The sequence below is a fragment of the Uloborus diversus genome, chromosome 9 (genome assembly GCF_026930045.1).
Source record: "Uloborus diversus isolate 005 chromosome 9, Udiv.v.3.1, whole genome shotgun sequence".
NCBI lineage: Eukaryota > Metazoa > Arthropoda > Arachnida > Araneae > Uloboridae > Uloborus > Uloborus diversus.
The window spans coordinates 71,404,387-71,416,628 of NC_072739.1; the positions used below are offsets into that span (position 1 = coordinate 71,404,387).

At 30.9% G+C, this 12,242-nt stretch overlaps 1 long non-coding RNA gene across 1 annotated transcript; it reads right to left on the bottom strand.

Annotated features, from left to right (window-relative positions):
- Positions 1–624: 624 nt before the first annotated feature.
- Positions 625–7,320, bottom strand: LOC129229420 (uncharacterized). The gene is made up of 3 exons (XR_008581096.1): positions 7,240–7,320; positions 4,467–4,519; positions 625–729 (listed from the first exon to the last, which is right to left on the bottom strand). It is a non-coding gene; the product is annotated as an uncharacterized LOC129229420 (long non-coding RNA).
- Between the last annotated feature and the right edge of the window lie 4,922 nt (positions 7,321–12,242).

The following is a 12,242-nucleotide window of genomic DNA, read 5'->3' on the forward strand; positions in this document are numbered from 1 at the left end:
ATGTTAATTATATACAGGTGAATGTAAACTTAAACCCAATTTGCAAGTAAATTTGAAGACTTTTTTTTTTAACTTTATTATTTACTATGTAGGATTTGATTCAGGCGTAAAAAGTTTGCTAATGTGTGATCATACATTCATCTAATTTTATGAAGAACAGTTGTTGATTATCAAGCAGATGAACACAAAACAAATCCCAAATTCAACGTATCATTATATTAGTATTACTAAATAAATTAATTTGTTTTTGGATATTGAATTGGCATTTAGTTCACGGTCTCATAGCGACCTTCTAACAAATTTGAGCACAGGAAGTAAGGTATAGGTCAAATTGTACAAGTTGTACTGAATAACTTTGAATTGATACAGTAGACTTCTCCAGAAATGTTAATTTTTGCTATTATTTTAATAAAATATACTTATTAAAATGTACAATTCAAACTAAATTATATGGAGAATAAATTACTAGTAAACTATTTTTTGGACGTTTTTTTTTCTATGATATAAATATATGGCACAAGCATCAATTAAATAAACTTTTACTCTACGGAGACTTTTCAGTTTTGTGGTAACCCTATTCTCAGCAAACACAAAATAAATTTAAAAAGACAGTTACAATAAATCAATACAGACTGTTTATTAACAATAATTACAAACAAATTGTCCAACAGTATTTACAGAATATTATAATACATTGATTCTTCACACTTTTCTTCATGTCTTTGTGTCCTAAAATAAAAAAAAAAAAACATTGTAGAAAAATTATAAGTTTTACTTTCATTAAAGAATTCTGCTAACAGTAGTCTTAAAGACAGGCATAAACTATAGTTCCCCATGAACCCTACTTGCATTAAAAGGGCTACTTGAAAACCACCAATTGCTAATGTTAACTTAAAGAGAAATATATTTTTAATGTTATATTTGCATTTATTTTCAAATCTTTTTTCAATGGAGAGCTTTCGTTACCACACGATTTCTGTTTTTTACTTCTATTAAAAATGATGAAGAATCTTTGCTGGTAAGTTTTATTACTTTTGGAGACGTTTTCACTTTGAAACATGTTTTAAAAGAAAAATTAGCCTTGTATTCTCAAAACTATTTAATGCAAAAATAATCGCCAGCACTGAAATGCAAACTAGACCCGTTAATACATTATGGTCCTGTGGCATTAACATAAGCAATCATTTTTACAACATCAGGAACTGATTTACGGATCCCCAAACTCTGGGCACAAAGCAGATTAAGCCTTCTAATACAATGAACAAGTCTCGGCTAATATGAATAGTTTAAAATCCCAGTACCAAAATATAATTTTTCAGATGATAGCATATATAAACAGTGCAAAGCTTCTTTTAGAAGTACATCATATGAAGCAGTGAGAAGCGAAGGGATGTACGTGGACATATGCAAGTTTTGAATAAAATGACTTTAAAGATAACGTCCTAAATGGACTAACATTGATTAAAGTCATGCTGTACAGCAGCACCTTCCAGGGTTAGGGTTGCCAACCTTGGAGAAACAATTTGACAAGCATCTGTAGCAGGGTTGGCAAGATTTTGGACACAACAGTAAAAACCATGGTTTTTACCGTCCTATCCAAAACTACATTTTTTGAGAAACTATTTTGTGAGAAAATATCAAAAACAGAACAAAATGCATCAAAGTTATGTTTATATTGAATATTCATTGAATGGTGAACATTCAAGTATAAAAATAAACGTAACTGAATGATACAGCTACTTCTAATCTAGTTGCATTAAAAGTTGAATTCATCATTAAACATTCCAAATTGTATGCATTTTTTTTTTTTTTTTTTTTGTTTCATAATAGTAACCAAACTTTTTGGCATTTATGCACATGTGCAAAAGAAAGTGTTCAAAATATAGTTTAATAATTGACTGAAATGCAATAAATAGTTACAGAATGTATATTATATTAAAATATGAATTTTAAAAAAATGCACAAGTTTCAAAATTTTAGTGAATGTATTTAATCAATTTATTATTCTTTAATCTATCGTAAAAAAAATAAAATATCATGTAAAACTTGAGCACAAAAACCATTAAAAATTTTTTTTTTTTCTACCAAAAAATTACATTTAATAACATTTTTTTGAGTTATAATTGGAACTGAAACTAGTTGTCTTGATAGTGCAGTGAATTTCTTTTCATAACTCTACCAACTGTTATTAAGAAAGTTTTTGCAAAATAGAGTTATGGGCAATTTGTTTAAGTAAAATATTTATTAATGAACCTTTCAGAGAAAATACAAATACTCATTAATTAAAACTTATTATTTATGCATGATTAATATTGCAGTAAATATGAGTTGATTTGATTACACTTTTAGCTTTAGCATACTTTGACAGATTAGTGTATTTTTGGACGGTAAAAACCGCCTGTTCTGTCCGAAACCAGTGTTAGACAGTCCAAAACTCAACCCTGATCTGTGGTGAATTTGAGGAGCAGCTTGGTATTTTGCATAAAATTCAACAAAAAATTAACTTTAAATCTCAAAAACACTTATCTAAAATTATTTTTGAGCTACGATAATCATTTTAAACACTAGCATAAAAATACTTATTTTTTACTTAATAAGACAGTTTTAAGCACTATGTCATGCCGCATGCATTTGAACGCTCGACTGTGAAATGCGAAACAAAATAACTTTTTTTGCAGAGCTATGGAGTTTTGCAATCTCACTGCCTCATATGGAAGTTCAAAATTTAATTCAGCTAAAATATGAAAATAATAATAAAAATTAAGTTTAACATTGATGGAATTGTTGGTGAACATGATGAAAATTATGTATGAAAGAACCTAACCAAGCACCAAGTACCTAACAAAACACCTAAGAGAATAACTAAAAGTAGGTACAGTAAACCCTGTGAAGTTGACCATCCTTGTAAGTTTACCACCTGTCTTAAGTTGACTGCTTTTTTCACGCACGGAATCAGCCCTTATCATATAAATCAAACTCTGTAAGTTGACCATTAAAGTAGTGCACCGCAGGTGGTCAACTTATACAGGTTTCACTGTATCAGCAAACTTTAAAAAAATTACTAATAATAAAGCTGAAAGTTCCTCTGTGTGTCAGGATCTCTGTGACCGGCATAGCGCCTAGACCGTTCGGCCGGTTTACATGAAATTTGGCAAAGTTAGTTTGTAGCATGGGGATGTGCACCTCGAAACGATTTTTCGAAAATTCGATGTGGTTCTTTTTCTATTCCAATTTTTAGAACAAAATTTTCGTAAGATGAACGAGTAAATTACGAAATTATCATAACGTTGAACCGTAACATGGGTACAAGTCAACTGGCGAGAAAATTCACCATACATTATTTGTAAATATACAGGCGAACCAAAAGATCTTTTAATTTTTCTATTACGGGCAAAGCCGTGCGGGTACCACTAGTACTGAATATTTCACGTTTGTTGAAAATCTTTGATTGAAAGAAGACATACTTTGTTTTAAGTAAAATTTAGAAATGATAGTTTAATAGCATAATCCAGCCTTCACATTCCCCATAAATAGTTAAAAAAAATAATTTGGTGAGTTTTCCTCAAAGCAAAAATCCTGACTTGTCAACACCTACTTGTAGCATTCCCCACACAAATTGCAGGATTTATTACTTCCAAACAAGCTTAGGTTTGTAAACATGACGGAAATACAATACCGGTTTAAACTAAAAAACTCCAATCGTTCAAATTTGCTTGCGAACAAAAGTGTACTGAAAAAATATACGAATTAAAAACTTGCAATAGCTGTCATAAATCCTGCTGAAATTTTAAATGGGTAATTGGTTGGTGTAAACTTGACAGGAAGTAAAATGAAATGACAAGTTTAAAATCTGATTTTCAATGCATCCTCAAAAATTTGTGTTTTTCTCCCTTTTCTTTAAAAATTCAAGCTAGCATATATATTTGATATAGCCGAAATGCATTAATTTAGCTTACATGCTAAATGCGATGTATATATAAGATTTTCAAAAAGAGCTAACCTCATATACAAGTGCATGATATTCTTTTTTAATGTTATTTTCACAATTATTTACTATCTAGTCAGTCCAATTAACTTAAAAGTATTTATAATTAATGCACTTATTTAACAAAAAACAATCATTTTTACCTCTATGTGTTTTTTGCCAAACATTAAATACATTTAAAGTATTATCTATGCACACCTATTTGACCCCTAAAAGTAAATTGAAAATGAATATTTACCTTGAAAGCAAATAAGAGGGGAAGTAATTATTCTGCTGCTGAATGCTTTACATAAAGCCATTCAATAAAACTGAAATATGATAGGTTGCGGTTACTAAGATATGGTAAACATTTTTGATTAGAGGTGCAAGAGTTTACACTGTGAAAGATTGTTACTAGTCAAAAACCTGACAACCCAGCTTTAAAAAATCCTATTTATGAAGTTTATTAATAAAAATAAAAATGTTGTACTCAAAAACTCACATTATTTCTTGATGCCAGCTGCCATATATCCTTATACACCCTTTGACAAGCAGCTATAAAAAAAACATATAATAGAATAGACAACAGGACATGCTATATTTGCTAATACATTTAACCATAGCTCAAAGTCAACAAACAAGAATACTATTTTGAAATTGTCGAGTAAAATTATTTTATGGAAATATAACTAGTTTTAAAATTGGAGACAAATATTATTAATGGAGCTAATATTTTGAATAATAAAAACAAGTTATTGCTAGAAGCTAAACTAAGTTACAGTTAAGCTATATATTCAATTTAATTTGAATTCCGAAATAAAGCCATATATTAAACATATGAAATCATCTGACAATCCACAGGCAAAAAAGAAATTATTCAAGCAAACTTTGTTTCGATAAAGGTAAAAAATCCAACAATAATTATCAGAATAATCATTCTTCACAGGTATATTTCAAGCCTCGTGTTAAACACAAAAGTTATGTTTTTCCTTTTTTTTTGGTATAGAGATCTCAAAGAAATGTTTTTAAATTTTAAACCATTTCTTTAAAACAGCTTCTCAAAATAGTTAACAATAATCAGTGCAAATGTAAATCATGCTGTGCAACAAACATGTCTAGAAAGATGGCATGAAATTTACAGAGCTCATAGAACATTTTCAGTGTCGAAAAGTAGGATATTTTTTAAAAAAAGGAGGAAAAAGTAGAATTAATACTTGATTACAAAAGCAAGAACAAAATCAAAACAATTAAAAAGTGAACACATAAATATGTCATTATATGTGCACTGCATCTTACTTGAAATTTTGCCACGAGAAAAGTACATACATTTACAAAAATCAGAATGCCCCGAAAGGAGGTATTAGTCAAAATCCCACATTCAGCAAATTTTAGCTGATGATTTGGCAAATCTGGAGATAAAATTGCAAGTTTTTAAATATCCAAATATTCTTTTTCATTGGTTGTAGGGGGGGAAAGGGACACATGGGAACAATTTTTTACATTTCTTTATTTTTCAAAAAAATATTATCAATTTTGCAACACCAAAATATCTCCAAGATTAAATAGGTAGCCTTTTCTTTGTGTCATGAACTTTTTAAAAAATGTCTTTAATTGCTTACATGTGCCCTTTTTGACAGTAGAATTTTAACAAATTTAAATATCAATAATAGGTCAGGGCTGCAAAATTCTTAAAAATTTTAACATGCCCTGCTTGGTATGTTTGTCAAAAAAAAAAAAAACACGTCGGAATAAAAATTTTAAATGCCCAGTTTTTTTTTTCAATTTCATACTAATAAAAATATTTGAATTTGTCGTATAGCATTAATCAGATAAAAAATTACACCTGATTCAAGAACTGTTTCAATATAAAACATAAAATAAAAGTCAAAATAAATAGTAGGGGAATACGGGGCAAAGCGAAATGGTTAAGATGACTGAGCTTTTTCAAAATGAACAAATAGGAAATTTTTGAAAATTGCAATATATAAAGAAATAACATTACACATAAAATAAAACTTGCGTTAAAACATTATTTTTTATTATTGGCAGTAAAATTTAGCCTTCGAGAAAAAGTAGAAGTTTTCCCGGTTTTTTTTTTCATGGGACAAAGTGAAAAATAAAATATTTTTTATTCGATTGTGAGAATTTTTTTAGAACAAAATAATGATCAAATAAATAATAATTCACTTAATGAACAGATAATGAAACAATAAACTAATAAATTAATTTATTAATTGATACAAAGAAAATAAATGAGTGAATAAAATAGGGAGTGAATGCATAAAAAAATAAGTGAAAGAGTGAATTAATAAGTGAATTATTTAATTAAGGAAAAATTAGTTAATTGATGAATACGTAAGTGATTTGGTAAATGACTGAATAAGTAAACGAAATGAATTATTTCACTTTGACCTGCATGAAATTTTACTAATTATGAAAAATATTAAAAATACAAATGAGCTGAATATTAATTAAATAAATACTGCACAGACTATTCGGAGTTCCCAATTAATATTTCAAATGTTAATTACAAGAACTTTATGATTTAATAACACCAAAAATAATTTTCGACTTACAACAAAACATTACAATTTGAGTATCAATTTTGGAAAATTGCTTGCATTATCATATGCTTTGATTTTCAGAGGTTTTTTTTCTTGACTGGAATAGACTATGTAGTATATCACCATAGTACAAAAAAATTCAAACTGTTGCTTTGTAACATTATCACATTCCACTTAATTTTAATGTAAAAGAACATTCTCAGATGGTCAAATGTTAAGTTAGTTATCAGTTTTGCAAAATTGCAGATAAACTAAGTTTCCTATTAACTATCCTTATCGATTTGCTTTTGTTTTAGGAATGATTTTCATTTTATTTGCATGAAGTAATTTACTTTTAATTTAAAGAAAGGATTCAATATGCCCCCAACATAACGTAAAAAAAAGATTAAGGTACATTTGAGTTAGAGTTTGAAACTTTATTTTGGCGTTTTAAGACATCGACAGTCGATCAAATTAAAACATGCGATTTGATAAAAACTGTCAAATAAAACTTGCTACCAACTGTATTTAAGCCATCCTGTATGCATATATTCAAAATTATTCATAAACATCAAGTTTAAACGCTTAACATTGAGCTTAAAACATGTGCTACGCTACAAAGAAATGATTTGACGCGAATCGTAATAGTAAAAAAATATAAACACCAGTGCATTCTTCTGAATTACAATTTGAAGAAAATTGCATTTGAATAAATATTAAACTGCCAAATACCTTTTCTCTGCTGTTCCAACGTGCAGCTTACTTCGTCAATCCATCAAGGCTCCCTGCTTCGTTTGCTTCTCCGTGTTTGGCGCCGAACCGTAGACTATGTACTACCGCGCATGCGCTGGGTGTCCGGATTGAAGCAAGTGTCCATCAAACAAGCGTTTGCAAGAGTAGTTTACGGTGGTGCCGCCCAACTTGCTGAAAGTCTGCTGCTAACCAGTCACGTCAAGTTTGACACAACAAGATAATATCAAGAAAAAATCAAACTTGTCGCAAGTGAGCATGCTATCTGGGACGCAGGAGAGATACGTGTTGTTTTGTGCAATATACCTTACAGGAATGCTTATTTTGTGTTAGTTTAGATTCAGTAGTTGTGTTTTGAAGTAAAAACATGAGAAAATGCCAGTTTCTTCAAACTTGAAGGTTAATTAAAAGTTAACTCCAACGTGGTGTGTATCTGTAACGCGCCATTGTCAGATGATGTTTTGTTTTGGACTGAGTGTGAGGATTTATACCATAAAAAGGTAAGTTCTTTATTTTAGAATTCACATAAAAATTCTCACTTCGGAAATTCTTTGTTTTTTACAAATCCTTGAGGGGTTCTTGTAGCTTTTAACTTTATTTTTACTGTATGTTAATTAATTTTACAAAAATAGTTCAGTTATTTTGTTCTAAAAGTTAATTCTTATCGATGCCACGAATTATTTAGACATTAACGTGCCTCCTTTAGGTACTGAATTTTATGTTAACAATTGAAAGTTCTTTCGGTTGTACTCTTAAAAATGCTGAATTTTATTAATAAATCTGCACAATAATGGTGCATATTTCACACTTAAAACTGTGTCATTATTGTACACCGAACGGAAGGAGCCACCGTTGGGTGTACATACACATGAATATGCATAATATACATAAATATACATAATTGTGACCATACTCCGACTGTAATGTAGTATATTAACAGTTGGAGGGATAACGGACCGAGGTCCTGGCGAGCCGAGGCCTCATTACGAAAGTACTATGAGACCGAGGGCCCGTATCCCGGAGAAATGATGAAAAAACAATTAATGCATTAATTTCGACTTGTAATTAATACAATAATTTATTTCATTGTATTTTAAAATGTTTACAAAAAACCCCGGCCCTGTATATTTTTGAAGCATATATTCGTGATGTTTTTTGTTGTGCTTTTATGTTGTTTTTATATATATTGTGTTCTGAAGTGCTTTGATCATGTTTTTTTATCTGATTTTTTCCTGTTGGCGCTAAAAAAGCATCGCTAAGAACGATGTATGACTTATGTCGTCATACATCGTTTTCTTGGCGACGCTTTCTTGGCGCCAACAGGAAAAAGTCGCCAAGGGTGGGGTATATCACATCAGTTCCGTTTCATCAAATCATTCTCATCATCCCAGATTTTTTTTGAAAATATTCAACTCTGTAAACTTAAAATTATCTACTCTTTCAACTGAGCTTTGGTGCAACAGTTATGTTGGTTGCATTCCAAAAGCAATTTTTATGACGAAATATTATCCTGAATTGCAATTAATTTGTTGTCAACTCAGAGCAACCGTAAGACGTTTGAGCCTAGAAACAATACTAAGATGTCCTGCTATCCTTCTATGTTTAGCCATGTGAAAACTTAAAAGTTTAAAGATTGTTGTTTCATATTAAAAAAATAGGAACCCCTTGCTCATTTGGATATAGCGTGCGATTACCCGAGTCTCCAGAGAAATTATGTTTAAAAAAAAGAGCTTCACATATGACATTGCAGAAAATCATGTAATATTTCACAGAAAAATTAGTATTTTTTTTTTCAAATCTAGGAACAAAACCAGTTATATCACATTATTGTTGTTTCCTGACAAGCACAATAAAACAAGGGTTTATATTACTATACAATAGAACCTCATTTTACCCGGGATTATTTTACGTTGTTTAGGATTTGACTTCATTTTATTTTACTCGGATGAGTTTTGGTTTTACGCAGATGCGGCAATGAGAACAGATAACATTTTCCCCTCTTTCAAAATCCAAACTCCTAAAGATTGCAGATTACATGTAATCAACTGCATTTTGTTTGTGCTAATAATTGAGCTTGGGCCACTGGAGACATTTTATGCGAGAACTCTCTGGAAGAAGAGCTTTTAGGAGTGACAAAGGAGGACAAAAACAACAAGGATACCGACATCGATGACACACAAACAAAAACTTTCACATTGAAAATTTTGAGCCATTCCTAGACAATAGAAATGATCTTTCTAATTTGTTAGTGAAGGAAGATTCTATCATGGAAATGACGCGAGTGATAATGGATGCGTTAATGCTCTTCAAAGAGTAAGAGAAAAATTCCTAATGGCTTCCAAAAAACTATCATAGCCAGCTCCTCTTTATAAACAGAACATGAAATTAATTTATGTTTTCTCTATGCACATTGTGCATAAAAGTCGATATAAGTACAGATAAAATTTAGATCACTAGAATGAAGTATTTTGTTATCTACGGAACCAAACCCGTACTTTAATACTGTTATTGTCCGGTCAATTTGGACATAAAAGTAATGATCAAATAAAAAAATTCAGACAGCCAAATTTTTGTAAAGACCTTGGGTTTACCATTACAAGTGAAGTGCCAAAATTCCCCATTGATCCCATGTGAGCTAAAACAATTACAGTATACTCCCGATTATCCGTGCATCATTTCGTAATCGCACTTTTCTAAAGCTTCAATGATGTTATCGATAATATCGATAACATCATTGAGGAAGTTAAAGAAATCAAAGGTTTCGAATCCGTTGATGCTGAAAATGTCGAAGAGTGGTTTAAAAGCGACGAATGTGAATCAGGATTTCAATGTCTAACTGACGAAAATATAATTGAACTTGTTACTGAATCAAATGCAAGTGATGATACCGAAAACGAAGATGAAGAACATGAAGAAAATACAATTTCACATTCTGCTGCTCTACAATCTATGGAACATTTATTGGATTACATGAGTGAAAGAAGTTACGATTACGGAGAAATAATTGTAGTAAGAAAAATTCGTACGGACATACGCAACAATTTAAACAAACAAAGAAAACAAAATGTATCACCGAATTTTTTTTTTTTTTTTTAAGCAATACATTTTGAAGAAAAGTTCCTGGTTTGTGTGAGTATATACATAGTTTTTTCTAATTTCCCCTTAAATAGTTACCATGCATATTCCTTAAATGATTTTTTGGATTATCCATGTTTTTCGATTATCCGTGCTACGCCGCCCGGTGATTAGCACGGATAATCGGGAGTACACTGTATTTGGGGTCAAAAGTCAAAATTTTAGGGTTTTTTTGGATTTTTCTTAAACTGTAAGTTTTATCGAAAAGTACCTCTGATTAAAGTTGTAGATCTCAAAATTCTCTTTAAAAATGGTCCTTATAATTTAGGATGAATGGTCCCCAGATATCGCGTACTCTCAAAGACAGCCAGTCATTTATAGAATCCCCTCTACTTGCATGGTCTTGAATAGCATCTGGCAATTCTAGTCAATGTGGCGTCGTTGATGTACCCAGGGGCGCCCACCCCCTAAGGGCAAAGGCGCACCCCCTCAATATTGTGGAGACACCCCAAAAGCAAGCCCCCCCCCCAAAATGAGAAAAATATCCCTCAAAACAACCCCTCTAAAAATTTCGATTGCGCAGACTTCTATGTCTGCACCCCTGACATACCTGGTTCTTTTAGAGTTAAAATTGCAGTTTGAGTGAATAAAAGTATTTAAAATACAAGCTTCTAGTGTTGTTTGTGCTGATCAATATTTAAGAAGAATGTCCAGGGTTCGTACGGGTCATGGAAATATTGGAAAGTCATGGGAAAAAAATAAGCGAATTTCAGACCTGGAAAATACATGGAAAATTGAAATTTTCATTAAAAGTCATGGAGATTTATTTCAAGTCATGGAAAAATGTCCGGAATAAAGAGTAAAAGAACGGAAAGAACATTTGAAATCTTGAGTGATTTAACCCTATAGCGCATAAAAGCTATTAAAAGTAGAAAATATCTGAATTTTGAAATCTCATTGCATCCACTTCAACCACAGCTGCTTGCCTTTTTTGCAATGTGGTTTTTCTGCTTGGACATCACTGATTTTGAATAAACTTTTCAACACTTCTTATGTTTCATATTCTGTAGTAGCAAACTTGCACGTTCTTGGTTTTGCCACGCCCACTCAAAAAAGGCAATTCAATTGCATCCGAGTTCGATTCCATCACTCGTAAGAGCTTTATTATTAAATTAATCAGAATTTATCTTAATTTATTGAAGATTTTAGAAAATAAAGATCTTTAGTCAGGCGATAGAATACAGAAAAAGAGGAATTCTAATCCTTTAAAAGAGTAGCCAACGTACGGCCTGCAAAACTAATCCATGCGACTCACTGCTACGCTCAATGTAAGGAATCTAACATGTTCTGGAATTTCTGAACCTATTAATTTATATACACTTGAAAATGTGCAAATAAGTAAACAAAACAAGTATACTTTTAAATCAGAAGATTGAAAAAATCATTCAATAATAAATCAAAAAAGATCTGGTTTAGAAACATAAAGAACTAAACTATGCGGCTGTACTTTTAAAGAACCAAAATACTGTCAAGTTACGTGGATGATTAAATGCTCTGTTGGGATACTAAAAGGCAACTTTTGAAGCAAATTATTGAAACTTAGTGATGACTCACTCATTCAACCTTTGTCCCATTCAACATCATTCTGCCTGTTTATAAAAAAAATGTTAGATATTTAAGCATTATCATATTCGTTTCACTGCATTTTTACGTTACTTAAATTTATGTGATGAAGACAAATTGAATAAAATGAAGAAGTTTTTTTAAGTGTACACTTATATTTTTTCCATTACGAGTAAGTCCTTTAATGAGGCTGTGGCATTCAGGTAGACGTTTTGTTAATGCTCATTTCCAAAAATTAGCAAGTTTGAGATTTAATAGTGCTATTCTCTTCGTGTAACAAGGTCATG